This window comes from Podarcis tiliguerta (genome assembly GCF_965153285.1).
Source record: "Podarcis tiliguerta genome assembly, chromosome: 8".
Taxonomy (NCBI): domain Eukaryota; kingdom Metazoa; phylum Chordata; class Lepidosauria; order Squamata; family Lacertidae; genus Podarcis; species Podarcis tiliguerta.
Window position 1 is genome coordinate 62,977,887 of NC_139541.1, and position 25,753 is coordinate 63,003,639.

The window sequence follows — 25,753 nt, forward strand, 5'->3', positions numbered from 1 at the left end:
TTTAACAAACTACAGCTCCCAGTATTCTTTGGGGAAAGGCAGGACTGTGTAAAGTGCTGGCATAGCTCTTTAAAGATAAGGTGTGAATGTCCCCTTATACAGCAAAAGAAACTATAATAGATTCTGTGATGAGGGCCTATGAGAAGTATAGGGCTCAGACCACACCCCCAACATTCATTTAAAGCACACAGGTTCCCTGCCATCCAAAAATTCCTGGGAACCGTAGTTTGTTCAGGGTGCTGGGAATTGTAGCTCTGTTGAGGGTAAACTACAGGTCCTAGGATTCTTTAGGGGAAATCATGTACATCAAATATAGGGTGTCAATGTGCCTTAGTTATTGCCTAACTCACATTGACCAAGCCTCTCCAGAAAAAAAAATGTTCTAGGGCTTTTCCAGAGTAGGAGCACAGGTAGTTATTCCGGAAGTGCCCTTCTAAGGATGGGGATCTGCACTCGCCCACCGTTAGGCAGTGAATAAGACTAAGAATAATTTTAAAGGAGGAACGTTTCCTCTTCTGAACCAACATGACATGCCTTTTTTTAAAAAAACAAACCACCCATGAGAGAAGCCCTTGATTGGCCGTTCCTTCCCTCCTCCAGAAAGCAGCAAGTCGGCAATCAATGAATGGGTGGGACCTGGCGAGTCGGGGGTCCCGCCCTGACAGCTGATTGGGGGCGGTGGCGCTGAAGCAGAGGCGCTCGAGCTAGAGAACTGCTCCCCCCGCTTTCCTACAATGAGCTTCTGCTCGGCGAGAAAGGGGAGGGCAGAGAGAAGGAAGGTGGGGAAACAGAGGAGGTGCTTTTCTGTTCGTGGCATTACACCAGCTGAAGGGTCAGTCCGGGGAATATACAGATACACACGCACGCACTCACATGCCTGCGCGCTCAGGAAGTACTCTGGCTGGTCCAAGCCCACTTTCCCTGCGCTTTTAGGGAAGGGAAGGAGCAACCCCAGCAGAGGAAGCGCCGGGAGGAAAAGCGAAGGGACCCCAGCGCTGGTCCTGCCAGTGGGGCAAAGAGGGACCCGTAGCGGGCGAGCAAGCTGGACGAGGGGGCGAAGCAGTTCCAGGTAAGGCGAGCCCTCGATCTCCGGTGCTGTTCGAAGCTGAGTGGTGCGGCGGGTGCGCGGCTTTGTGGATGCGCGCTCGGAGTTGGGGGTCAGGGGCTTAGGATCTCTGCGCCGAGAAAGGATCCCCCTCCCTCCTGTATATATGTCTGTGTATGTGTGTGTATATGTATATATATGTATGTGTGGGTGTGGGTGTGTGGGTATATATATATATATATGAAAGACACAGAGAAGAGGGGGGTCTGGTCGCCTTCCTGTAGTAGCTTCGCCATCTCCGTGGCTTGTTGCTGCATCGAGGGAAGGAGGAGGAGGAGGAGGAAGAGAAGAAGAGCAGCCCAGGCCGCGGAAGCTGGAGACTGGGGGGCGAGGAAACGCGTCCCTAAATAAATGATCGGGGGGCGAAGAGTGGCTAGTGGGGGCGGCCAATGTACGAAAGCGTTTGGGGAGGAGGGTGGCATGTGTGGGTGCTCAGGGGAGTGACTTCCCCCAGAGTATTGGGCGGGGAGGAAGGGGGTGTTCTCGGGGTCCAGCACCGTTCCCGGAACTGCAGTGTGGTGGTGTCAGTGGGAGGAGGAGGAGAAGATGGATGGGGAGCTGTAACGCTCTCCGGAGCCCTCGCAATCTCCCTGGTAAACCACACTGCGCAAGCCGAAGGTGGGGAGGAGAAGGAAGAGAGAGGGCCGGAGAGAGAGAGAAGGAGGTGTGTTTGATGGGCACAGGTTGATGTACCTTTGTCTCTCCGCCTCCCACCCCCCCGGCTGTGTTTCCTCCTCCCACCCATCCCCGTTTCGTGCAAGGATGTGCAGGCAATAAGAAGCAACCACTGTCCTCTCCTCTCTCTCCCCCGCCTCCAATTTCAGCAGCTGGAGTGAGGCATCAATAAGCTCCTTTTGTGATACCCGCCCCAAGATCGGGACCAGAATCGGCTGCTTATACTGGGAACTGGGGAGAGAGGGTGGGGAACGTTTTCTCGTTCTACTGACGCCCCCTCGCCCCCGGCCGCCTTCTCCTCCCTGGGGACGCCTGGGCCATAAATCCTTCCCTTGCTAGGCGCTCCACACAGCAAGCAACAAAAGGCTCGGCAGCAAACAGCCAAGGGGGTGAGTTGCCGGCTGCTCCAGCCCTGCAGGGGGAGAAGCGGTTTGTGTATATGTGCGTGCGTAGCGTAGGAGTGTCCGCCTCCGCCTCCGCCCACCGTTGTAAGGCCGGCGACCTACGAGAATCCCTTCTGACGCTGGACCAGACACCTGTGGACCACCTGCCTGCCTTTCTCCTTGCCCGCTCCAGTCTCGCGTTTCTTGCCCCGGCCGGAGCTGCATCGACTTTAGATCATGCTTTCTTCATTCCCTTTCCTCTCCGGCTCTTCCTTCCCCCGTGTCCGCTTATCTGCCAGATCGGATGTTGAGAGAGGTGTAAAATTAAGCCATCTTTTCTCCCCCACCCCCCTCCAGCTCTCTGGCCATTGATAAGATTCCTCCCAAGCCCCGCCCCCTCTTCGCTCATGTTGTGAAGAAAGCGTGGGCAATGTCGCCTTAAGAGAAGTTGTGCCACGCAGGAGTCGCAGTCACGGCATCCTCGCAGGAGCCCTGATTCCCCACCAGTGAACTTCGGTCCTCTCGGGTTCCGGACTTGGTGGTCTTTTGCAAAACATGCCTCCCTCTAGCTACATTACAAAATGTAGCAAGCCAGCTGCCTTTCTGGGTGCCCTCCTGCGGCGTGGGGCTCCGCACTTTTGCCCTAAAGCAGAGCTGTAGGTACGGGGGTGGGGTGGGCTAGCGAGGTTTTTTGCCCTGCGTGAAACCTCCAGAGGGGCGCTATGGAGCCTCCCAGCCTCTGTATGTGTTTGTGTGTGTACGCAAATTCACAGGAGGGGGGTGCCAAACTGGGTCTTTGACTCAGGTTAAATAAAGCTTAGTTTCACCCCTGCCTAAAGTCCTCCAGACTCAGGGACAGGGGAACCACTTTTTCATTCTGAGGACCGCATTTCGTGCTAGGCAACCTCTTGGAGGCCGCAAGATGTCAGCAGCAGTGGACGGCAGTGGCGTAGCGTGGGGGGTGCAGGGGGGGCCGGCCGCAACATCTGGGGGTTAGGGTTGTTTAGTCGTTCAGTCGTGTCCGACTCTTCGTGGAGGGTTAGGGTTAGGGGGCGCAAATCCATGGGTTAGGAGGTGCAAATTACTTGCCTTGCCCCGGGTGCTGACAACCCACGCTACGCCACTGGTGGACGGGGCCAGAGGCAAACGTGGGCGGACGATTGAATGTGGTTGTTAACTATGTACCATACAGGGCCCTCTTACCCATAGGTGCCAGGGGTGCAGGGCATCCGGGCACCAGGCTCTCAGGGGCACCAGGCCGAGAGTCCAGGGCCCGAGAGTTGAGTTCTGGAAAGAGCCTGCCCCTCGGTTGGAGAGTTCGGGGGCGGCCGAGCCAGTGAGACACTGAGGCGGCTGGCTGGCTCCGCCCTCCTGCACGCCTGGGACTGGGCAACCTGGGGGGCTGCCGGGCAGATCTTTGCACCCCGGCGCCGCATATGCTTAAGACAGCCCTGGTACCATAGCCTGACTTTTTACACACATTCATGCACCCCTCTCTGTTGCCCATCTGGGCAAGCAAGAGGCATTATCTAGGCAGGTAAAAGCACTCAAGGAAGGTGTGGAGCAGGATTGGTGAGGGATGAGGCAGGGCGGGCGGGTGGGTGGGTGGGTGAAGTGGCCTGGGGAGAGTCCTGAGGGTTAGATAGACCTGGAAGGTGCATTTGACCCACAGGCCCAGGGTTCCCCAGCACTGCCCTACTGCCAGGCTTCCCCCTTCTAACTCTGCGCATGGTGACCAGGCCTCAGCCCACATTCCGGAGGCTCAGAGTTATGCCGAGAGAGCCGCTGAGGGAAACAGCTTGTTTCCTTCTCTCTTGGAATGGCCCACCCCCCTTGTGTCCTTGGTTTCTCTCCTGCATTGTTCTTCTTCTTTTAAAAGAAAAAATGAAGAAAAAAATGCTTTTCTGCTTCCCAAAACTGGGGGTTTCTCCCAGAATGTGACCAACAGTTTCCGCCTCCCCTCCAGCACTCACAGATCCGGGAATTGGCACCTCCTTCCGGCGGAAGTCCTGCTTTTCTCAGCCAGAGTTTGAGCTGGGGGGAGGTGATAGGGTTTATGGGGAAAGGGTTACTATGACTACTCCTGCGCAGAAATGAACATTTCTCTTTCCTCTGTGTGTGCGCTCGCTCACATGTGCGCCTTCCTCTGGGTCACTTTGCGGAGAGAGTATTTTTATCAGGTTTCAGAAGGACAGTCCCTGCGAGGGAGGGGGAGAGCACATGCTTTGCCTGCAGAAGGTCTCAGCAATGTAGTGAGAGCACCGAAAGAAGGCATGTTGCCTCACACTGAGTCAGGCCACTGGTCCTTCTAGGTTCGTACTTTTTTCAGCCCAAGGGCCACATTCCCCCCTGGGAAGTGTGTCACTGTTGGGCGAGGCTGGTGGCAAAAGTGGGTGGAGCAATGAATGCAAATTTTGTACACATGACTAACTTGACACACATTCACACAGCCTCCATCCAATGAAGCATGAAGCACTATCAGAGTTGCAGCCAGGCAAAAACATTCACATAGGGTGTGAATAACAGAATCAAAGAATCGTAGAGATGGAAGGGTCATCTAATCTAACTCCCTGCAATGCAAGAATCTTTTGCCCAACATGAGGCTTGAACTCTTGACCCTGAGATTAAGTCCCATGCTCTACTGACTGAGCTATGTAAGGTGAGTGAGGGGTGTGGCGTGAAAGTGGGTGTGGACTGAGGAGTCCTGAGGGCCAGACAGAAGAGAGGGTTGAAGGGCTGCATTTGGCTCCCCGACCTGAAGTTTCCCACCCCTGATCTATACTCACTGGCAGCAGCTCTCCAGACAGGTGTTCTTCTAGCCATACCTGGAGATGCTGGGGAGGAAGCCAACATTCAGTCTTCAGCATCTCCAGCCAGGCCTAGGAAAAATTCTCAAGTGGTCCTCCATCTGTTGTAGGACTTCAGGTCATTTCAGCCCCAGAGAGTGTGAGTAATGGATGGGGATGTTGGGAGCTGGGAGTTCAGCAGCGTCTGGTGAGCCACATGTTCCCCATCCCTAGTGTAGACTTTGCTGCACTAGAGGGACCAATGGTCTTGGTCTGGTAGATGTCAACTTGCTATGTTCCACATATTTGGCTTAGCTCTAAAGCAACTGCACTGTGATTGAAAAGACATGTGCCCCAAAATTCATTGCACTGTCAGATAGGATATAGGGGAGCATAATATTCAAGTTACGTTGTTACAAGGGGGTTATTATGGTTGTTTAATTTGTGTACCACTTTTATGATAAAATAGCTCCTAAGTGATTTACAACTACAAAATCAATCCACAATTAAAGTACACAATAATTTTAAAGCACCCTTAACTAAAATACACAATAAAACAGTTTAAAAGAGCATAACAGTTGAAAGCAGTCAAAACTATAAAATCCCAAGTTCACTTCAGGGGAATGCTTGCCGAAATGGGTGTGTCTTGTTTGTCTGTATTGGATCACAGTCTACTTCAGGGGTGCCCAAACTTTTTTCAAAGAGGGCCAGATTTGATGAAGTGAACATGCTTGAGGGCTGACCAAAGTTGTTGAGCTTTTTTAAGGATTTTACCCCAGGACATACACTGCAACAGGTGCTTAATTAGTCCCCCCAAACAGACTTTGGACATGCCTGGTCTACCTTAAAAGTCTTTCTCTAGTAACTGGGAGGTAGGTTGCCCTAGATGTGGAAGTATATGACTAACTGTCATGGCAACAGTCATTGGCTGTGCTTACCCAGAATGATAGAACTCTTGGGTTGCCTGTGCATTTGGGATGACCAGAGTTTTGGACTGGACAGCAGCAAATGTGTGAAAGCAGTTGGAGGATAATCTTTTGCATTAGAGTTGGTTGAGGGTGGGAGAATCAACCTCTGGTCCTTGTGCTAATTTCAGAAGCCTCCTTCATGCAACCTGTTCCTCTCCAAGCAGCCTGCTGGAGGTGGAGGAGCCACACCCTTTTAGTTCTGGCCACACCCACATGTCCGCATGGGCCCTCTGACAATGGTGGTTGGTGCCCATTAGTACTGGCAGGGCAGAATGCAGGGAGGCCAAGGGAGGCGGAGCCAAAGCCTGATTGGGAGGAGCCAGAACCCACAACAGACAGAGGCAACTAATCTTAGTTCTGCCTCCATCCTCTTCCCTGCTGAATTTTACAAGGGCAACACAGAGACCAAGGAAGAGGAAAGTGGCTCTTCAAAAGAAGGGGCAGACAGAGGTTGGTGGGACAGTTGCTCATCATCCTAATGGACAAGCCACCACAAGATTTCTTGTTTGCTGCCTGGAAAAAGAAGGGAAAAAATATTTTAAATCATAAAGAGAGCATGCAAACATTAATAATGTGGAAGAGGCCACATTTTGAGACACACCTGTGCTGGAACCCATCCTATGAAATGAGTGCATCTGGGAGCATAAAACTTAGCGGTGGGTTAAATGATGAGTCTGATCGAACAGAGCTACTTCAGAATTATGCTATGGAATCAGTTTCTGCGCACAACCTGATAGAGAAAAAGTGAGTAAGAGGTCACACAGTGTAAGTTTATTAGATTATGCACCGTGTGTGGAGAAAGTGGATAGAGGAAACTTTTCCTCCCTTTCACATCACACTAGAACTTACATCATCCAATGAAGCTGAACGCTGGAAGATCCAGATAAAAGAAAGAACTTCTTCGTGCCGCTTGTACTTTAAACTATGGAACTCACTTTCCCAGGTGGCAGTGATGGCCACCAACTTGAATGGCTTGAACAAAGGATTAGACAAATTCATGGAGGACAAGGCTATTGACGGTTGCTAGCCAGGATGGCTGTGCTGTCCTTCTATGGTCAGAGGCCAAGAGCCTTCTGCACTCATTTCTGGTTTGTGGGCTTCCCATGAGCATCTTGTTGGCCCCTGTGAGAACAGGATGCGCCTTTGGCCTGATCCAGCAGGCTCATCTTATGTTCTTAACCTGCACAGCCAAGCAAACACCACCATGCCATTTTATTAACAGCACACACTTGTTTCAGTGGAGGGTTTTGCTTAGAAAACCCTCATGATCTGCACCCCTCCCCACCTTCCCACTGGCATATATTCTGCAGGGTTGAAGCCTCTGTTTAAACATATGTGAGCCATTCAGAAACGCCACCATGCACATGCAGTTTGTACTCAGGAAATCACCAAGTACAAGATGTAGCAGAATACGAAGCAGCCCCCGCAATTCCCTCCCCTCCCCAAGACATCCCTCTGCATATTCAAGGTTTTCAATGGCATCTGGGAAGTGTGGGCAAGTAGAAATTTGAATGGAACAAGGAAAGAATGTTCATCTACTCTCTATTGTGTAACCTTGGGCTTCTGTATCTGGAGCTGCACAATGTATGGCAGTTTATGTTTCAGTAGCATTTTCAGCATGCAAAGTGTGCTGTGCTGCTTATTGTCTTCATCCAGTCAGTGCTGGGCTACAATGGAGGCATTTTGCATTCTTTCAGACCAAGTTATCAAAAGCTTTAATCTGCCCCCTGGAGTATTGCTCTGTGTGTGTGTGTCTCCAAGTTGCCCAGTGCCTCCATTCTGCAGCACTGAGCAAAACCATGTTGACTCTTTAATTCAGGAGTATCCAGTATGGCACCACCCAGTTGTTGTTGGACTTCAACTCCCATCAGCTCCCAGCCATCATAGCCAGTTCTTGGGGTTGATGGGAGCTCCAGTCCAACAATATTTGGACGGCTCCATGCTGGCTATGCCTGCTTTAATTGATATCATCACAGAACTGGGAGGAGCCATATGCATCATCTAATCCAGCTCTGATTTGATGCAAGAAATCCCCCAATTGAGCATCTCCAGCAGGAGAGGGCTATTTGCTTTTGCTTGAAGGCCTCCCTTCTAGGTAATTAGTTCTATACCCAAAATGCCCATCCGTTCAAGAACTTTTCCTCAATGTTAACTGACACCTCCTGTAATGCAGGATGTAAATGATACAAGTAATAGTGCAAATACAGTGGAACCTTGGTTTTCGAGGGTCTCGGAAGATGAACGATTCGGAACCTGAATGCTGAAAACCTGGAAGTGAATGCTTCCATTTCTGAACGCACTTCAGAAGTCCAACGGCTTCCAAGACGTGTTTCTTCATTTTTTCCATTGAAATTGCTGACCACCCATTGCGCCTTGGTTGTCAAACGTTTTGGAAGTTGAACGGTCTTCCAGAATGGATTACATTTGACAGATGAGGTTCCACTGTACCTGCTATTGGGAGTGGGCTCCTTGTGCAGAAGACGGCAAGCTCCCTCCTGCTTTTGCATTGCCATCATTATTAGGAACATAGGACGTTGACTTATAATACCAACGCAAAACGCTGGTTCGAGGAACTCAGTATTAACACAGAGTGCCAGTGTGGTTGTGCAGAGGTTCAGAGAAGTGTCCAGCTCAGCCTGGAGATGCCAGGGATTAAACTGGGAACCTTCTGCATGCAAATCTTGAGCTCCGCTACTGATTCTTGTGCTTCCTTTCTACCTCCACTGTCAGAGGCAAAATGCCTTAGAAAGCCAGTTGCTTGGAATCACAAGGTGGGAGAGGGCTGTTGTGTTAAGACCTTCTTGCGGGCTTCTTGTAGGCATCGGTCTAGTCCAAGATGCTGAACTAGATAGATCTTTCACCTGATTATGGAGGCTCTTCTTATGTTCCAGCTGATAGAACATGACATTGGTGTTGGGGCACCAGTGGAAATATTAATCTCCTGCAGTAGGAAGGGGCAGTGACAGAGCATCTGCTTTGCATGCAAATGATCTATGGTTCAATCGGGGGCATCTTCAAGTAGAGCAGGGAATATCCCTTCTCTGAAACCCTGGAGAGCGACTGCCAGTCAGTGTAGACCATGGGTAGGCAAAGTAAGGCCCGGGGGCCGGATCCGGCCCAATTGCCTTCTAAATCCGGCCCGTGGGTAGTCCAGGAATCAGCGTGTTTTTACATGAGTAGAATGTGTCCTTTTATTTAAAATGCATCTCTGGGTTATTTGTGGGGCATAGGAATTCGTTCATTATTCCCCCCCCCCCAAAAAAAAATATAGTCCGCCCCCCCTACAAGGTCTGAGGGACAGTGGACCGGCCCCCTGCTGAAAAAGTTTGCTGACCCCTGGTGTAGACAATACTGGGCTGGGTGGAGCAATGGTCTGATTCAGAGTCAGTTTCCTATGTTCCTATGACAGGAGAAGCCTATGTATGCTGGTGGAATATTCAACACAATATTTAAAGGTACAAAGAGCCCTCTCTAGGTCAGGAGCTGGCACTGTGTCAGCCAGCCAAGTCAATGGCTGTGAAGCTCATGAGACAGACTTGATGGAGACAGCCACACTTTGCTGATTGGCCTCAGCAGCACCTGGGCATCAAAGGTGTGTGTGGCTTGTAGGGTGGCCAGATGCAAAAAGAAGAAGATAGGACTCTTGCACGTTTAATAGCATGATACCTGCTGAAGTGCCCTCTTCTGCAGAAAGAGCATGTAGGAGGCAGAAAGGGATCTAATAGACCTTTTGGTGCTTTAAAATACATTAGCATGGCTTTCCGGGTGCTTCCTCCCCGCCATAGTGCTCTGGACTGTGTTTTCCTAAACAGCAGATTCACTTGGCTTCTTGATAAGGCAGGCCTGGCTATTTGCCACGGTTTCTGCTGGATGCATCGTTCTGCTCTGGGTGACTCCCAAATGTTCCATCGCGCAGGAAGCTATGGAGAGAGGCAACATGTTCTCAGAGGTGGAGTGATCCTCTTCACAGCCCTGCCACTGACTCATGCAGCCTTGGGGATGATGTTTCCTCTTCGTGAACCTCTTGCTTTCTCGCCCTAACTCAGCAAACAGAAAATGCTTGCTTAGTGCCTTCTCCTTTGGACACCCTCATGACAGCTGTCACGTCACAACTGTGGCAATCTCTGGCTAAATGTTGCTGGGAAAGTACCAGAGAGCTCCCCCAAGAAGTGTTTCAAGTTCATGTTTAGTGGAGGAGGATGTGGTATCTATCTCAGCATTCCACATTCCTGCTTAATCTGGATACAGATGGTGCTGCGGGTATAAGGTTTTTTAAAAATGAAAATGTTCATTTATAAAGGGTCACGGCATAATCTGTGCATAGCGTAGCCACTGCCTGCCTGTCACCCACTGTTTCCTTCCTATGAATCTCCTATTTGGAGCAGGGGTTCCCAGACTGTGCTCTGCAGACCACGGGTGCTCCTGGTCCAGGAGCTTCATCCCCTGCTAGTGGAATACTGTACTCTCCCCAGAAACACTTGTCTGGCATCTGCTTCGCTAGCTTTTTAGCACCACATGAAGACAAATATTATTTCCCTTAGCTTTTAGTGGATGATTATTATTTTTATTGCTAAGGAAGGTCAGCTCAGCCCATTTCCACTTTGTCAGTTTCACATGCACCCAGTTGTGAGTTTGTTCCATCTCATTTGGACAGATTTCCCCCCTAAAAGCATGAGGGGAAAGAAATTGCGTTTGAACCATGTATATTCTTAATCTAAAACACACATTTATGAATGCTTTCCGATGCGTTTGCCCCCATAAAATAGGCTTCTTTGGTGTGCATTTTTGAACTGAACTCATTTAGGAAAATTCAAAGAATCTGTTTGGCAGCTGCGCTCCACTCTATGTACAAGCTTGGTTGGTTCACTTCAAAATGTGATCCAAACAAACTTCTACTCCATCCCCAATTTATTACTACTTCTGTTGTGTGTGTGTCTGTGTCTGTGTGTGTGCGCGCTTCTATCTTATTATTTTAGCTCTAGTGTTAATTTGTTGTACAGTGGTACCTCGGGTTAAGAACTTAATTCGTTCTTGAGGTCTGTTCTTAACCTGAAACTGTTCTTATCCTGAAGCACCACTTTAGCTAATGGGGCCTCCTGTTGCTGCCACGCCGCCGGAGCACAATTTCTGTTCTCATCTTGAAGCAAAGTTCTTAGCCTGAAGTACTATTTCTGGGTTAACGGAGTCTGTAACCTGAAGCGTATGTAACCTGAGGTACCACTGTATCTGAAATGTTTACTACTTGGGAAGCTTTGTTCAAAAGGTGGAACAGAAATTTATTTAAAATGAAAACAGATTATGTCTACACAGTCCCATTGGGTTCAGTGGTGATTACTCCTAGGTAAGCGGCTGTAGGGATTGCAGTTTAAGGATAGAAATGGCAAAGCAGCAGGATTTGGCTAAATATCTGGAGGAACCTCTTAGTGGTAAGAGCTGTCTGTCATGGAACAAAATAATCTTGGGTGGTGGTTGGCTTTCCTTCGCCGGAGGCTGGGTGCTCATCAGTAACTGCAAATGTCTTGCACTGAGCTGGGTGTTGGACCAGATCATTGGTGGGCAACCTCTGGCCAATCTTGGCCTGCCAGGCCATTTCCCCCAAACCACGCCCATCACTCCACCAGCTGCCTTCACTGGTGGCATCGGCTGGTGGGTGGGGTTTGATCCTTCTGGAGTCCCGGGGGAGCAAGCTGGCAAAGCAGACTCCTGCAGTCAGCAGAATTGCACTCACCAGCTGGTGAGTAGAGAGTGCAATCCTGCTGGCGTCAGCTTCACCGACCCCTGCAGGTCAACTCTTGACAGGTAGGTAGGACCACCACCTGTCAAGTGACAGATGTTGGCCTGGCAGGTTGAAGCAGCCTTTGACAAACAGACGTGCCGACTGAGTTGCAGTCAAAACATCTGGAGGGCATCAGGTGGGGCTTAAGAGAGAAAACAGAATGCAAGGTCACAGAGGTCACAGATGTGGCTAATCTGACATGGAAGATGATAACTTCCTGACCTGAGCTGCGAAACAGATACCACCTGAAAAAATTTAAATGCTTTGTGGCACATTTTTATAAGCTTGTAGATTGTGATGTGAACCGCCATGGATTTACAGCCCATGACATCAGTTGTACCCTATACCTAATTAGGTGAACGGGGGCCGGGAAACCCTCCAAGATTAAATATAGGCTGTATATACACTGTACATTTAAAGTACATTTAGAGTGCAGATAGAGAATCCTGGGAACTTTAGTTTACCACTCACAGAGCTACATTTCCCAGCACCCTTAACAAACTACAGTTCCTGGATTTATGATTCTATGATTCTTGGGAGGTGCAGCTGTAAATGTATGGTGTCTCTGCAGCTTCTGAGTTTCCACTGGCGCGTTCAGTACACCCGAGTGCCTCATTGCAAGTAATAGATAACTGGTCACAGTGCACACTCCCAGAGATGAGCTTCTGGCAAAGTGTTGTTTTATAATTTAAAGGAAGTTTCTAACCCTCAGGTGAACAGTGGCAGGGTTGAAATAGTACACTGGAAATGGAGTGACGATGATGGTTAGAAAACACCAGGGCCAAATCAGTGTGGGTTCCAGGGGTGAGGTTGCACAACTAGGTGACCCAAGCCATTTCTTCCTGTCATAACCTTCCCTGACTTACATGATGTTGCTTCCTTTCTTTTTGCTTCTTGCCATATATGTGAAACCTTGGAAAGTCCCAGATTCTTCTATTTCCCATAATTAAGGCAATTCATGTGTCTTGCAGAATACAGTCTATGGCACAGAGCATAGCTAGACTTCAGTGTGCCTTCAGAAGTGTGAAGAGCATTTTGTCCTCACCCTCCCACTCTGCTCAAACCAGGCTCCTGTTCCCACGCCTCCTTAAGAGGCATCTCCTGGGTTGCATCAGATCACAGACAATTCTTACTGGAGGGTTAGACCAGGGCGGGGGAACCTCAGGCTTGTTGGTCGTATGTGGCCCTCCAGGCCTTTCCATCTGGCCCTTGGGACTCTTCCTAGGCCACGCCCCTTACCAGACCTGCTTTGCCGCCCTCTGGAGTCTTCCTGCCTGGCTGTGTCACTGGACTCTGAGAACAATGCCTCTTGTTTGCCTGGATGGGGAAGGGACCGTGAAGGTTTGTGTAGAAGCTAGTCTGCTCTACCAAGGCAGGGTTCTCATTGGTTATTCTGCTCATTTTTGTCTCTGGCCTTGCCCACTGGCTCCCCAGATGGTTGCCTAGGAGGGAATGTGGCCCTCGAGAAGCTAAAAGATGTTCCCCATTTCAGGGGCCCTTGAGAGGAGATTCCCTCCCACGATGCACCCTGCCCTCTATTCCCATTTCCCCTATCTCAAGCCCGCTTATATTGCTGTTCATTGGACATTCCTTTGCATGCAGCTCAGCAGCCTTTCGCCCCCCAAACCCCACCCCCCATCCCCTCCGCAGTCCTCCTCAGCTTCCTCCTTGAAGCTGCTGTGAACTGGACCGGAATCCTGGTGGCTTCCTGTCTCCATCCGGTTTCCCTCCAGCAAACGCCCTCACCACTTCCTCTCTGGCTTGTGCTTCGGACCCTCTCTTTCGCTTGTAAAGGTCCCGGTTGCCTGGGTTAGAAAATATATCCCCTTCCCCACAATGCAGTGCAAAGTGTAGCAGGGAGTCTCGGAAGGGCAGCCGTGTCTTGAACAATTGACAGATGATTGTCTCGCAAGTCTGCAGCCCACTTCATCAGAGGAAGGAAAGTAGAATTCAGTCCCTGCAAGCAGAGGCCAAAAAAATAAATTTGTTAGGCTTTTAGGCAGGGATGCTGTTGGACTGCAGCTTCCCTCCTGCTTGCTTGACCACTGGCTGTGCAGGCTGGGGCTGATGGGAGCTGGAGTCCAACAAAGTCTGCAGAGCAAGAGGCTCCCTAGCCTGCCTTAAAAACAGAACAAATTTAATATAGGAATATAGGAAGCTGCCTTCTACAGATGATTGGGGTTGATCTAGCCCAGTAGTGTCTGCACTGGCTGGCAGCAGCTCTCCAGAGTTTTCCACCTGGGGTCTTCTCAGCCTTACCTGGAGATGCCAGGGACTGAGCCTGGGACCTTCTGCATGAGAGATAGATGCTCTGTGACTAAGCTTCGTCCCTTTCCCAAGACTATAGGAAGCTGCTGCATTCTGAGTCAGACCATTGGGCCATCTAGCTCAGCACTGCCTACACTGCCTGGCAGCAGCTCTTCAGAGTTTGAGATGGGAGTTTTTTCCAGCTCTACCTGGAGATGCCTGGGATTGAACCTGGGACTTCTTGTATGAAAGCAGCTTCTCTGCCACTGAGCTACAGCCCCCTCCTCCAAACACATTTCTTCTCAGGGCTGGCAGCGGGTTAGCATACGTGCGGGGCTCTTTTTTTCTGCTGCTTGGCTCTCCGCTCTCTCGTTTGCACCTGACAGGACCTGCTACATCCCAGCATCTCCTGGCTAAGCCCTTTCTGTCCATGACCATCTGCCTCCGTGTGGAGGCTGCCATCTCCTCGCCAGCAACTTGGGTTGTTGGGCAGAAGTTCAAAGGCCACATCTCACGCCCACAAGAGGGGTTGGAGAGAGTCCCCTGCGAAGGAAGGTTGCAGCCTTTGGGACTTTTTAACTTTAGAGCAAAGACGAGTAAGAGGTGGCATGAGAGAAGTGTGTAGAGTAATTCAAGGCACGGAGAAATAACTGACTAGAACTTGAGGACATCCAATGCGGTTGGATGCTGGAATATTTGAGACAGATAAAAGAAAGGGGTGGATGGCATTGCTTTGTGGTGGTTCTGGTCCTACTTGGATGGTCATTTCCAGAGGGTAATGCTGGGGGACTATTCTTTGGCCTCATGGAGCCTTCAATGTGGGGTTCCTCAGAGTTGGATATTTTCCCCTACACTGTTTAATTGCTGAGTGGGGTCTGCCATATATGTTGTCAGCCAGTGCTTTTTTTCTGGGGGGACGCAGGGGGGTGCATACTCCTAAACATTTTGTGATTCTTGGTAAAGGGTAAAGGGAACCCTGACCATTAGGTCCACTCGGGGACGACTCTGGGGTTGCGGTGCTCATCTTGTTTTATTGGCCGAGGGAGCCGGCGTACAGCTTCCAGGTCATGTGGCCAGCATGACGTAAGCCGCTTCTGGCGAACCAGAGCAGTGCATGGAAACGCCGTTTACCTTCCCGCCGGAGCGGTACCTATTTATCTACTTGCACTTTGACGTGCTTTCGAACTGCTAGGTTGGCAGGAGCAGGAACCGAACAATGGGAGCTCACCCAATTGCGGGGATTCGAACCACCGACCTTCTGATCGGCAAGCCCAAGAGGCTCAGTGGTTCAACCCATAGCGCCACCCATGTCCCATGATTCTTTGTACTTTTGTCCATTTACGGTATTTATTTTTCCTGATTTGAACTGTAAAATGGGAGGTTGCCTGCTCTTGATAGGGCTACACTCCTTCTGAGGAGCAGGTATTTAGCTTAAGGGTACTTCTAGATCATTTGCTGTTGTTTGAGGCTCAGGTGGTCTCAGTGGCATAAGGTGCCTTCCATCAGCTTTGGCTGGTGGCCCAGCTGCCCCCCCCCCCCCCCGTACAGAGATGGCCTATGTTGTCTATGCACTGGTAACAATTAGGTTAGATTACTGCAATGTGTGGGGCTGCTCCTGAAGATGGTTCAGAAACTCCAACAGGTGCAAAATTTTGTGGCCAGGTTACTCACTGGGACAAGATGGTTTGAGAATTTGAAGTGACCTCTCCAGGGCGCAAGCCTGGGCAGTGTGTCTGGAGGTCCTGGGCTGCCCAGATGACAAGACTTCCCTCTTGGCCTTAATACTGTGGTCCAGTGTGGTGTAGTGATTAGGAGCAGTAGACTCGTAATCTGGTGAACCGGGTTCGCGTCTCCGCTCCTCCACATGCAGCTGCTGGGTGACCTTGGACCAGTCACACTTCTCTGAAGTCTCTCAGCCCCACTCACCTCACAGAGTGTTTGTTGTGGGGGAGGAAGGGAAAGGAGAATGTTAGCCGCTTTGAGACTCTTTCGGGTAGTGATAAAGCGGGATATCAAATCCAAACTCCTCTTCTTCTTCTTCTTCTTCCAAAGGAAAGCAGGAGATGCTGGAAGGAAGCATACAAGGTGCCATCCAACCATCTTAGGGACTCCACTTCAGATTTGTGTAGTGTTACTCCTTAGCCTTTTCTTCTACTGATGATGTTCCACAAGACAGCAGAGGTTTAGGATCAGTTTTCCTTCTAGATTGGCTACTTTCCTAGGCTGACAATCCCATCTGCCTCTCACGTCCCTTTACAGCATGTGCAGAAATTGCCATATTGATTGTTGGACCCACTATTGGTCTCGTCCAACCAACTGCCGGAGCCTGTCTTAAGTAAATTAATAATAATAATAATAGTTGAATAATGGAATGTGCTCCCACAGGAGGCAGTGATGGCCATCAACTTGGATGGCTGTAGAAAAGGGAAAGTGGTGGGCCCAGGTAAGCTAAGTGCAGCTTTCTGTAAGCGCCACCTGTAAGGGAGATAAGATAAAACCAGAGGCCTAGCCTGCCTCCTTGTGGCTCTTCCCACCCCCAGCCTCAACACCCTTTCCCCTTGCCATTGTGCGAAGGCTGAGCCTGTGAAATATTCTGGGCTCTGTTCCCTTGTTGATTTACGCTGCCAGATTCCTCTGGGGACAACAAGCCTGCTGGGATGTCAAAGGGGGAGTGCCCCAGGGGGTATGCAAAGTCAGGCTCTCTTACTTCTAACAATAGCCCCCTCTGGGTTCAGCTATTTTAAGCTTTCAATAGGATTCCAATTACAGATGCTTTCATTATTCTTGGGGAAAACCCAGCTGCAGAGAAAGGGATTAGCAGCAAGCAGAGGGACTGGTGATGGCAGGGAAAGGGCTAGAGCTCAGTGGTAGGATGTCTGCTCTGCATGCAGAAGGTGTTGGGTTTGATCCCCAGCATCTCCAGGTAAGACCTAGCAGAGTCTCATTTCTGATTTTCTGGAGAGCCGCTGCCAGTCAGCATGAAGCTAGGTGGACCAAGGGTCCAATTCAGTATAAGGTGGCTTCCTATGTTCTTATGAAATCTCTTCCATTGGAGGAGAATAGAGTTTCCTTGCTGTTGTTGTTTGCTGTGATTTGTAGCATCTGCAAGCAAGACTTTGGCCATCTTCTTCCCTTGCCATTCTTTGGTTGTTTCCCCCTGTGGGTTGGTGGGAGGAAACCAGGGAAGGGCCATAGCTCAGTGGAAGGATGTGTCCTCAGTATGCAGAAGGTCACAGGTTCAAGCCCAGGCATCTCCAGTTTTTAAAAATAAGAGCATATGCAGGTGTTAGGAAAGACCCTGGGCGGCTGCTGCAGAGTTGAGCTGAGTGGACTAACAGGGCCCTGGTATAACCTTCAGTAACTCTTGAGTGCACTGGTTCCCGTTTTGTTCTCCTTCTACCAATATTAGCTCTGAGGTTCCATCTGCACTATACATTTAAAGCGGTATCATACCACTTTAAAGTGCCATAGCTCCCCCCCCCATAATTCTGGGAACTGTAGTTCCTTAAGGGTGCTGAGAGCCCCTAGGAGCCCCCTATCCCCCTCCCAGAGACACAAAGCTCAGAGTTCCCTGGCAAGAGGGATTGATTGTTAAACCAGCTCTGTGAGCAGGTTAGAGACTGCCTAAAAGGTTCCAGCACCTTAATAAACGACACTTCCCAGTATTCTTTGGGGGAAGCCTTGGCTGCTTAAAGTGGCATGGTGCTGCTTGAAACGCATGGTGCAGCAGGGGCCTGAATGCTAGAGCAGTGTTTCTCAAACTCCATCCCACTCCCCATGGACTACTTTAAAATTACTGAGGGTCTCAGGTGACCACTTTTTTCATTCTACAAATTGAAACACATACACATGGGCAGCTGCTGGGTGTGGGGCAACACGCTAGGTGAACACAACCCACAGATCCCCAGCTTTATTAAAAAAGAAAAAGTTTCTAGCCCTGGTAGAACCTGAGAGCATATGTGAAATTGTGTATAGTGGGAACATCATTGGGTTCAATGGCAGGTGGGATTGGGGGGAAAAACAAATTTCCCGGATGCCCACCGTTTGTTTGTGTGTGTGTGTGTGTGTGTGTGTGTGTGTGTGTTTTGCCAAGCTCATGAAACTGAATGCACATAAGTTGAACTCCCATAAGTGTGTGTGGGGGGGTGCCTGTACATTGGTACCCAATAACAAAATACGTATGTTATCTGTCAGGTGTGAAGTAGCTCCGTAGTTTTCAGACAACTTTTTAGGCGACAGAAAGAAGGGAAGAGTTTTGGGTGGGTGAATGGGTGCTAATTCAATGCACTTTGATGCGGAAAGCCATGTCCATAAACTGATATGGACCGGATTTCATGCTCTGGTACCTGAGCTTGAATACAGAATACGAATCCCAGTGTGAACCGCAGTTTCAGAGAATCTCAGGGCAGGGAGAGTGCTGTTGAACCCACGTTTGGCTTGCAGGCTTCCCCAAGGGACCTGGTTGGCCACTGTGAGACTGGCATGCAGGAGTAGATGGGCCAGCATGACTCTGACCCAGCAGGGCTCTTCTAAGGTTCTTATATCAGGTGGCTACATGTGGCATTTTGTGATTGTTAAAAACAAACCCAGCAGCATTTGGTAGCAAGGTTTGTAGGTGACATTCTGCAAAAAACTGGGCCTTTGGTGTTTAAGCCAGGCCTGTGGAATCTGTGTCCCTCCAGGGGTTGCTGAATTCAACTCCTATCAGCCCCAGATAGCATAGCCAGTGAGGAGGGGAGATGCCTTCCGGCAATGTCAGCCCTGGTTTAAACAATTAACCTGTTAGATTATTCAGTTAACCTTCTGATGGGCTAATAATGTATTCCAGAAAGATTGGCAACCGATTTCTTTTTTTAAAGAACATCTTTATAACATTGCAGGAGGCAAACCGCATTTTAAAAGAGGAATTCTCTGTCACACACAAAGATACACACACACACAGAATACATTTTCAAAGATGTGTGTATATATCTGCTGGAAACAGTGTATGCTTCTTGGTTCAGAAGATTTTTTTAAACTGGCATGTAAATTTAATCGATTGCTTAATCATACAAGCTGGGAGTCGATTAATCAATTTAAATTGCATTTAACTGGGCTGTAGCCCCAATAAGAACGTATTTGTAAAAATGGTTTAATTGCCCCACCCTCAGCCTAGTGGAGGGGACCTTGTTTTAGCTAATGTTCTCAAATACGATGGCTGTGGTGTGTTACAGGCCGCAGACCTCACAAAGTTACTTCCCCCCAAAGCATTTGTTTGCAGTTCTGCTGCTGTGAACTTCTTTTCTCATGGTATCTGAAGCAAATGTACCGAATTTCATTTATGGTGGGGAAGGCTCACAATGCTTTGATGTGGTTTAGAGAAGATGGGTCTCTCCATCTAGTTTTATTTCATTTGTTTAAAAGCATTTCTCAATGGCTTAATATTTAAAAACCTCCCAAGTGGTATATGGAACGTACAACTTAAAGAAACCTTAGCGCAGCATCATAAAAACGGAGTTACAGTCTGAAAGGATCTGCACTATACTGCATTCAGTGCAGGGTTGTTGTTTTTTAGCTGGAACTCAGTTCTGGCACCTCTCAGGTGGGCACCATTGCCATTCTAAGAGAACAAGAGAGGGGTTCATGGGGAGTTCCAGCACCTCTTTTCTAGAAAAATGATCAAATGTATAATACCACTTTAAACAATCATGGCTTCCCCCAGCGAATCCTGGGAAGTGTAGTTCATTAAAGCAGCTGAGAGTTGTGGGGAGACCCCTGTTCCCCTCACGAAACTACACTTCCCGGAGTTCCTTGGTAAGAGGGATTGGTTGTTAAACCACTTTGGGAATTGTGGCTCTGTGAGGAGAATAGCAGTTGCCTCACAACTCTCAGCGACCTTAACACACTGAAGCTCCCAGAATTCTTTGGGGCGGAGCCATTATTGTCTAAAGTAGTACGATACTGCTTTAAAAGTAGAGTGCAGACAGGACTTTGTATTTTATCAGTAGTCCGGGGGAAGCCAAACTGCAGCATTCCAGTTATTGTTCAACTCCAGCTCGTATCAGCCCCAGCCAGCAAGTCCGGTGGTTGAGGGGGATGGGAGTTGTAGTCAAACAACTAGTGGAGGGCACCAGGTTGACTACTCTTGCAGCCTCTGGTGATGTTGGACCTGTACCAACTCCTTCTGTGTGCCCAACCTGGAATAGGGAGGACAAAGCACATCTTCACAAAACATTTGTCAGCTTAACAGTGGCTTTTGCATGTGTCTCCCCTGTCTGGGGTCCTGCTGTCATATTCATGGGGTGCCTGGGAGGGAGTCATGCATCAAGACACATACACACCCGGTTCTGGCATACAGTTTTAGACCCTCAGGACCAGGTCACGCAGAGCTGGCAGGGTGTGTGCGAAGAAGGCAAACTGGGCACGGCTCCATCCCTAAAATGCAGAAGAAATCCTAAAAATAGCTCTTGGGTTTCCTCCAGCCTAAAGCCACTGACTGGCAGCAGTAGGTTCAATACGTACGGGAAAGAAGAATCCTCTGGCCCAGTGCTTAATGAACCACTCACAGGAATGCAATCATAAGCAGGGCCTGCAACAAAATGTTGCAGCATGGAGTGCTTCTGTTCAGGGCTCTGGTCACTGCTTTCCACCCCCCTGCACCAATTGTCAATTGGCGCTCTGTGGTGACTGAGCATGCTCAGTCCCCATGCGCTTTCTTCTAGCTGCCACTGCCCCAACCTTTTATAGTGCAGTTGTGCAAAGGTTGGGATTCAGCCAAGCCTGTTAAAAAGAATGCCACCTAAGCCTGTCAATCCCTCTCTTCGTGGGTGGGACTGTTTCGGCTGCATAAGCAATGGGGTGGCCAGTGCAATATTCTGTGGGCAATATATATATATCTCATTGTTGTCTCTCTTACTGCTGAGAGATATATCTCAGCAGTGAGAGAGATAACAATGACCAGCTCTGGTGGAGCTAAAGATACATATTTGTGGATAAAGTGGTGGTGAGAAAATGTAAATTAAAGTAAGTGTCTTCAGTTTCTGATGGGAAAGACACAGCCTGCCTCATTTTGATATGGAAAACATTCTGGAGCTATGGCACTCCCACTGAAAAGGCCCTGTCTCTTGTGCTCTTTTGACAGATGTCTTGAGATGGCCCCTGAAGCAAAGCTGGGTGGTGGTGGTAGATAAGCCTGCTTGCTGCCGCCAAGGTAGTAGTGCAAGTGTTGCATGCCTTGTACATAGCAGGTCTTGTACGTAGCCTTGTACACAGCAGGGAGACATTCAACCAAACGTACCAATGAAAAACTCCCTCGGAACAGCACAGCCAGCATATGCTCCTTCAGCAAACATCTAGGCCCATGTACAGGGCGGCTAAGCATCACTTCCAGCCCTTCTGCAGTCCCCCTCTTGGTTAATTGACTTTCACACGAACAGAATTAACCCATAAGTTGGGCATGGAGTGATCACCGCTGTTGCGCTTCCAATGAGTGGAAAGGCTGCAAGCCTGAAGGCATTTACCTACTTCCAAGTATGGTAAGTCCTATTCAGCTCAATAGATTCTACCTCCTACATTGTGCGTGGGATTGCAGCCTAGATCTTTGACTAGCAGCCTAAAGCTTTTATCCAAGTTTTGAGGGACAGAATAGGGAGTAGAGAGACAGTCACACAGGTGCCCCTTCCGCTAAAACATCCCACTCAGAGCCTGTGGGGCTGTAGAGAAGCCGATGTCTCACAGCCCAGGGCAGCCGCTTTGGGATCTGCAGCCTCACCATATACATCCCAGCTTCCTCTTGTGTTCTGAGAAACGCAGCTCAGGGCCAATTGCAGCCAGTGACTGTGCGGAAGTGAAAGTTGGGCTGTGAGTCACAGCAAAAGTAACCAGCCAGCAAGCCTTGCCTTTGGTTCAAAAGAGCAAGAGGTCTGAGACTTGGCGCCGTCACATTCACTCCACCTGGCTTTCCCAGGGGCTTCAAATGTATGGCATTGATGTGACCCAGGTCTCCCAGTATACAGAGTCCTGGTATGGGAGTGGAGAAGCTTTGGTGCACCTGATGTTGCCGAACTGCACCTCCCATCAGTCGCAGCAAGCATGGCCAATGACCAGGGATGATGGGAGTTGTAGTCCAGCAACATCCGGAGGGCCAAAGGTTCCTCGCACTTGTCCTAGCATAGCAACAGCTGTATTCTCTAAGACACTGTCTCTGTTTTAGGTGCTTCCAGGCAACCTGTCGATGGAGCAACACCATCCTGATTTGTGTGCATGGAGGGCAGACGACATTGGCTATTTAACGACAACCCTTCTCATTTGTTTGTGGGGAGGTTCAATGACATTCAGTGATCCTTCCCTCCCTGGTGCATTTTCCTATCATTTTCCGTAGTATAAAAAGTCTAGTGTTTTGGGGAAGTGTGTCCATTGTGCAAGACCTCCCAATCAACTGTAAATACACAAACTTAAATTGACCAGTATGCGGTTGAATCCAACCCAAAAATACTTAACAGCCTCGAATTGCTCTTAGTTCCTGTTTTTGTATTTGGGGAAGAAGTTGAGGGTGCATTTTTAATTTTTATAAAAATATCAAATCTAATCAGCGTGCCCCTGTGTGAACTAGAGATTGTCCAGAGTATTTAGAATATAAGAGAGGCCCTGCTGGAACATAGGACTGTCTAGTCCAGCGGTGTGGAACCTCAGGCCTGGGAGTTGAATGTGGTCCCCAGACATCTCATCTGGCCCTCATGATCCTCTCCAGGCCACACCCTCACTGACCCTGCTCTACGCTCTCTTTCTGTGCCTTGGCCTGTGATAATGCCTTTTGCTTGCCTGGATGGAGAAGGGGTGGGGGCTGAAAAATAGCCAACTGTACGAAGGTAAGAAATGCATCTATTGCTCCATTCACCTCTTGTCTTTGGCCCGGCCCATCACTGGCATGTCATGGTCCCCACAAGATTCCCCACAAGGGGAAATGCAGCCCTTGGATGAAGGAAGTTCCTCAACCCTGGTGTAGGTCAACATCCTGTTTCCCACAGGGGCCAAATAAGTGCCTCCAGGAAGCCCACAGCTGCAGTGGCCAAGTATCCTATTGTACAGTGGACAGTCCTCTATTTGATAGACTATCTGGTCTAAGGACCCATCTCCCCAATACAGTGGTACCTCAGGTTACATACGCTTCAGGTTACAGACTCCGCTAACCCAGAAATAGTACCTCAAGTTAAGAACTTTGCTTCAGGATAAGAACAGAAATCGTGCTCCAGTGGTGCGGCAGCAGCAGCAGGAGGCCCCATTAGCTAAAGTGGTGCTTCATATTAAGAACAGCTTCAGATTAAGAACGGACCTCCGGAACGAACTAAGTACTTAACATCTCCTGCCAACCTAGCACTTTGAAAGCACATCAAAGTGCAAGTAGATAAATAGGTAGCGATCTGGCGGGAAGGTAAACGGCATTTCTGTGCACTGTTCTGGTTCGCCAGAAGCGGCTTAGTCATGCTGGCCACATGACCCGGAAGCTGTATGCCAGCTCCCTAGGCCAATAAAGCGAGATGAGCGGCGCAACCCCTGAGTCGGTCACTGCTGGACCTAATGGTCAGGGGTCCCTTTACCTTTACCTTACCACTGTACATCTAGAACAGTATTGTACCACTTTAAGCAGTTGTAGCTACTCCCAAAGAATACTGGGAACTGTAGTTTTTTTAAAGGATGCTGAGAGTTGTTAGGAGAACTGCCCATTCCCCCCACAGAGCTACTGCTGATTGTCTGATTCTTTAATTTCTATGCTGTTTAATAAATTCAATATATTGATAAGCAGTGCTCAAAAAAACGGAAGCAACAGCCGACTTTAAACAAAATATTACAAAGATACACGATAAAAATGTTACATTAATACAAAGTTACACACAAAAACAAATACAAATAAATATCAGTTTCCTATCTGACACGCCCCCCCCTTCTCCAGCTGTTCCCACAGTGGCTTAACAGTCAATCTCTCTTTTCAGGGAATGCTGACAACTGTAGCTCTCTTAAGGAGATAGGGATCTCCTACAACTCTCAGCACTCTTAACACACTACAATTTGGGCGGCGGGGCAGGGCGGGGTAAGGTTAGCTAAAGACACAGCTTTAAATTTATAGTGCAGATTGAGGCCTAGTCAAATTTCACCTCAATTGCTATCAAGTGTTTACATTATCTTTCCAGGCAGTTGCCTACTGACTTCCAATCTTGGGTCCAGTTTACATTATTAAATCCTTCATATCCCTATGAGGTAAGATACAAGCTGAAATGAGAAACTGAGCCAGCTCCTGTGGAGAAGGTGAATTTTACCTTAGCACATTGGACCTCTTGAGGGTATCTTGCTGCTGAAAGCTGGATCTCTTGTACAAATTGCCTTGTCTCTTTCTGGATTGCTGAGGCAGCATCTCATATTTCAATTATTCTAGTCTTGTATTCAGAGAGGGAGAGCTTTATAAACGACATTAATCAAAGAGGTCTCTAAACCTTGCATAGAATAAAATTGTAGATGAAGTACAGCTAAAAGCTACAAAACTATTAAAAGCAAACAATACATAAGATAACTAAAACGGATCAACTAAGGCAGAACAAGAAGTGGCAGTGACTGGGTGACTGGCAGAGTGTGTGATCACAATCCTGATATTCCCACAAGGCGAGAGAGTCTCACAAGTGAATGGGTGATGGCTTGCCTTTAAATGCTTGGTGAGAGGGGTGGGGCAACTTGCTGGGACATCTTTGTTGCTTCTGTTCAGTTCTGAACTTCTTGCTGTACTCCTGGGTTCCTGAATCATGACTTCCGAGCACTGTGTCTGCTGCTGATTCTGTCTGGTTATTTGCCTGAATAAGGATCTCTTCCTTCCTTCCTTGAGAGATCCTCCGTCTGTGTGCGTTGCAGGGGAGCCAGGGCAGTCGCTTGGATCAGAATGCTGGTTTGAAACAAGCAAACATGATTCCAAAGTAGCAACTATTTGAGAGGGATGGACAGACAGATGGATAGCAAAATGGTGCACATAGAACATTTTGGAGGGTTATTGGGGGAATATTTTATGGTGCCCCCAAACTCCTCTTCTGTGCCAAAAATGTACACTTCCAAAAACATTCCCTGTTGATATTCAGCCTTATGACCCAGGAGTGACCATGGCTCAGAAATCTATTAGGTTAATCTTTTGTCTTTATTAGTTATTTGGGGGATTTTTAATATGCACATGGGGATTTGATGTGGATTAAAGGTATCATTCATTCATTCATTCATTCATTCATTCGATTTATATACCACTCTTCATCCAAAGATCTCAGAACGGTTCTTGATGGATTCACTGATGATGAGAAGGGTAACTTTTAAGTCAGGGGAGTTGAAGCTATAGATTGGGTAAGGTCTAGGTCGCTTGTCCTGAACAAGCTGGCAAGTTAGATTCATGCTTTATGGTCATGTGGGGGCTAGCTGAGGGCAGACTGAGGTTGGTGGGACAGTGCCAGCCAACACTGCTCAGAACTTATGTCAGCTTGTGAAAACACAGAAGGGTTTGTGGGAACCTGGGGGAGGGAGGGAAGCCATTACAGAGATAGCCCAGGGCTTGGAAGAGACATCATTTTATGAAGCCATAATTCTGGCTACAGACTGGGTTAAGCATTTCTCTAACGTATTTAGTGACCATTCAGGGCAATCCCACTAATCAGTTGCAAGTAAAGATTTGTTAAACTTACTGAATGGCAACTGGTGTAGAATAAGGAAATCAAATCCCTCATTGAAGGTTTGAAATTTTTTTAAAGTAAAGAAGATATGTTGCCTCCTGAGCTTTTTAAGGACCACATGGAATGTTGGATACCCATCTC

General features: G+C 48.7%; 1 protein-coding gene across 2 annotated transcripts in view; it reads left to right on the top strand.

Moving 5' to 3' along the window:
• Positions 1-552: 552 nt before the first annotated feature.
• The window catches only part of FGR (FGR proto-oncogene, Src family tyrosine kinase), a 57,134-nt gene continuing 31,933 nt past the window's right edge, over positions 553-25,753 (top strand). The window contains exon 1 of one of the 2 annotated variants that reach the window (XM_083455452.1): positions 553-1,069. The gene's annotated coding sequence lies outside the window, so the exon portion shown is untranslated. The remainder of the gene's footprint in view (positions 1,070-25,753) is intronic. The other variant, XM_083455451.1, reaches the window with a different exon arrangement.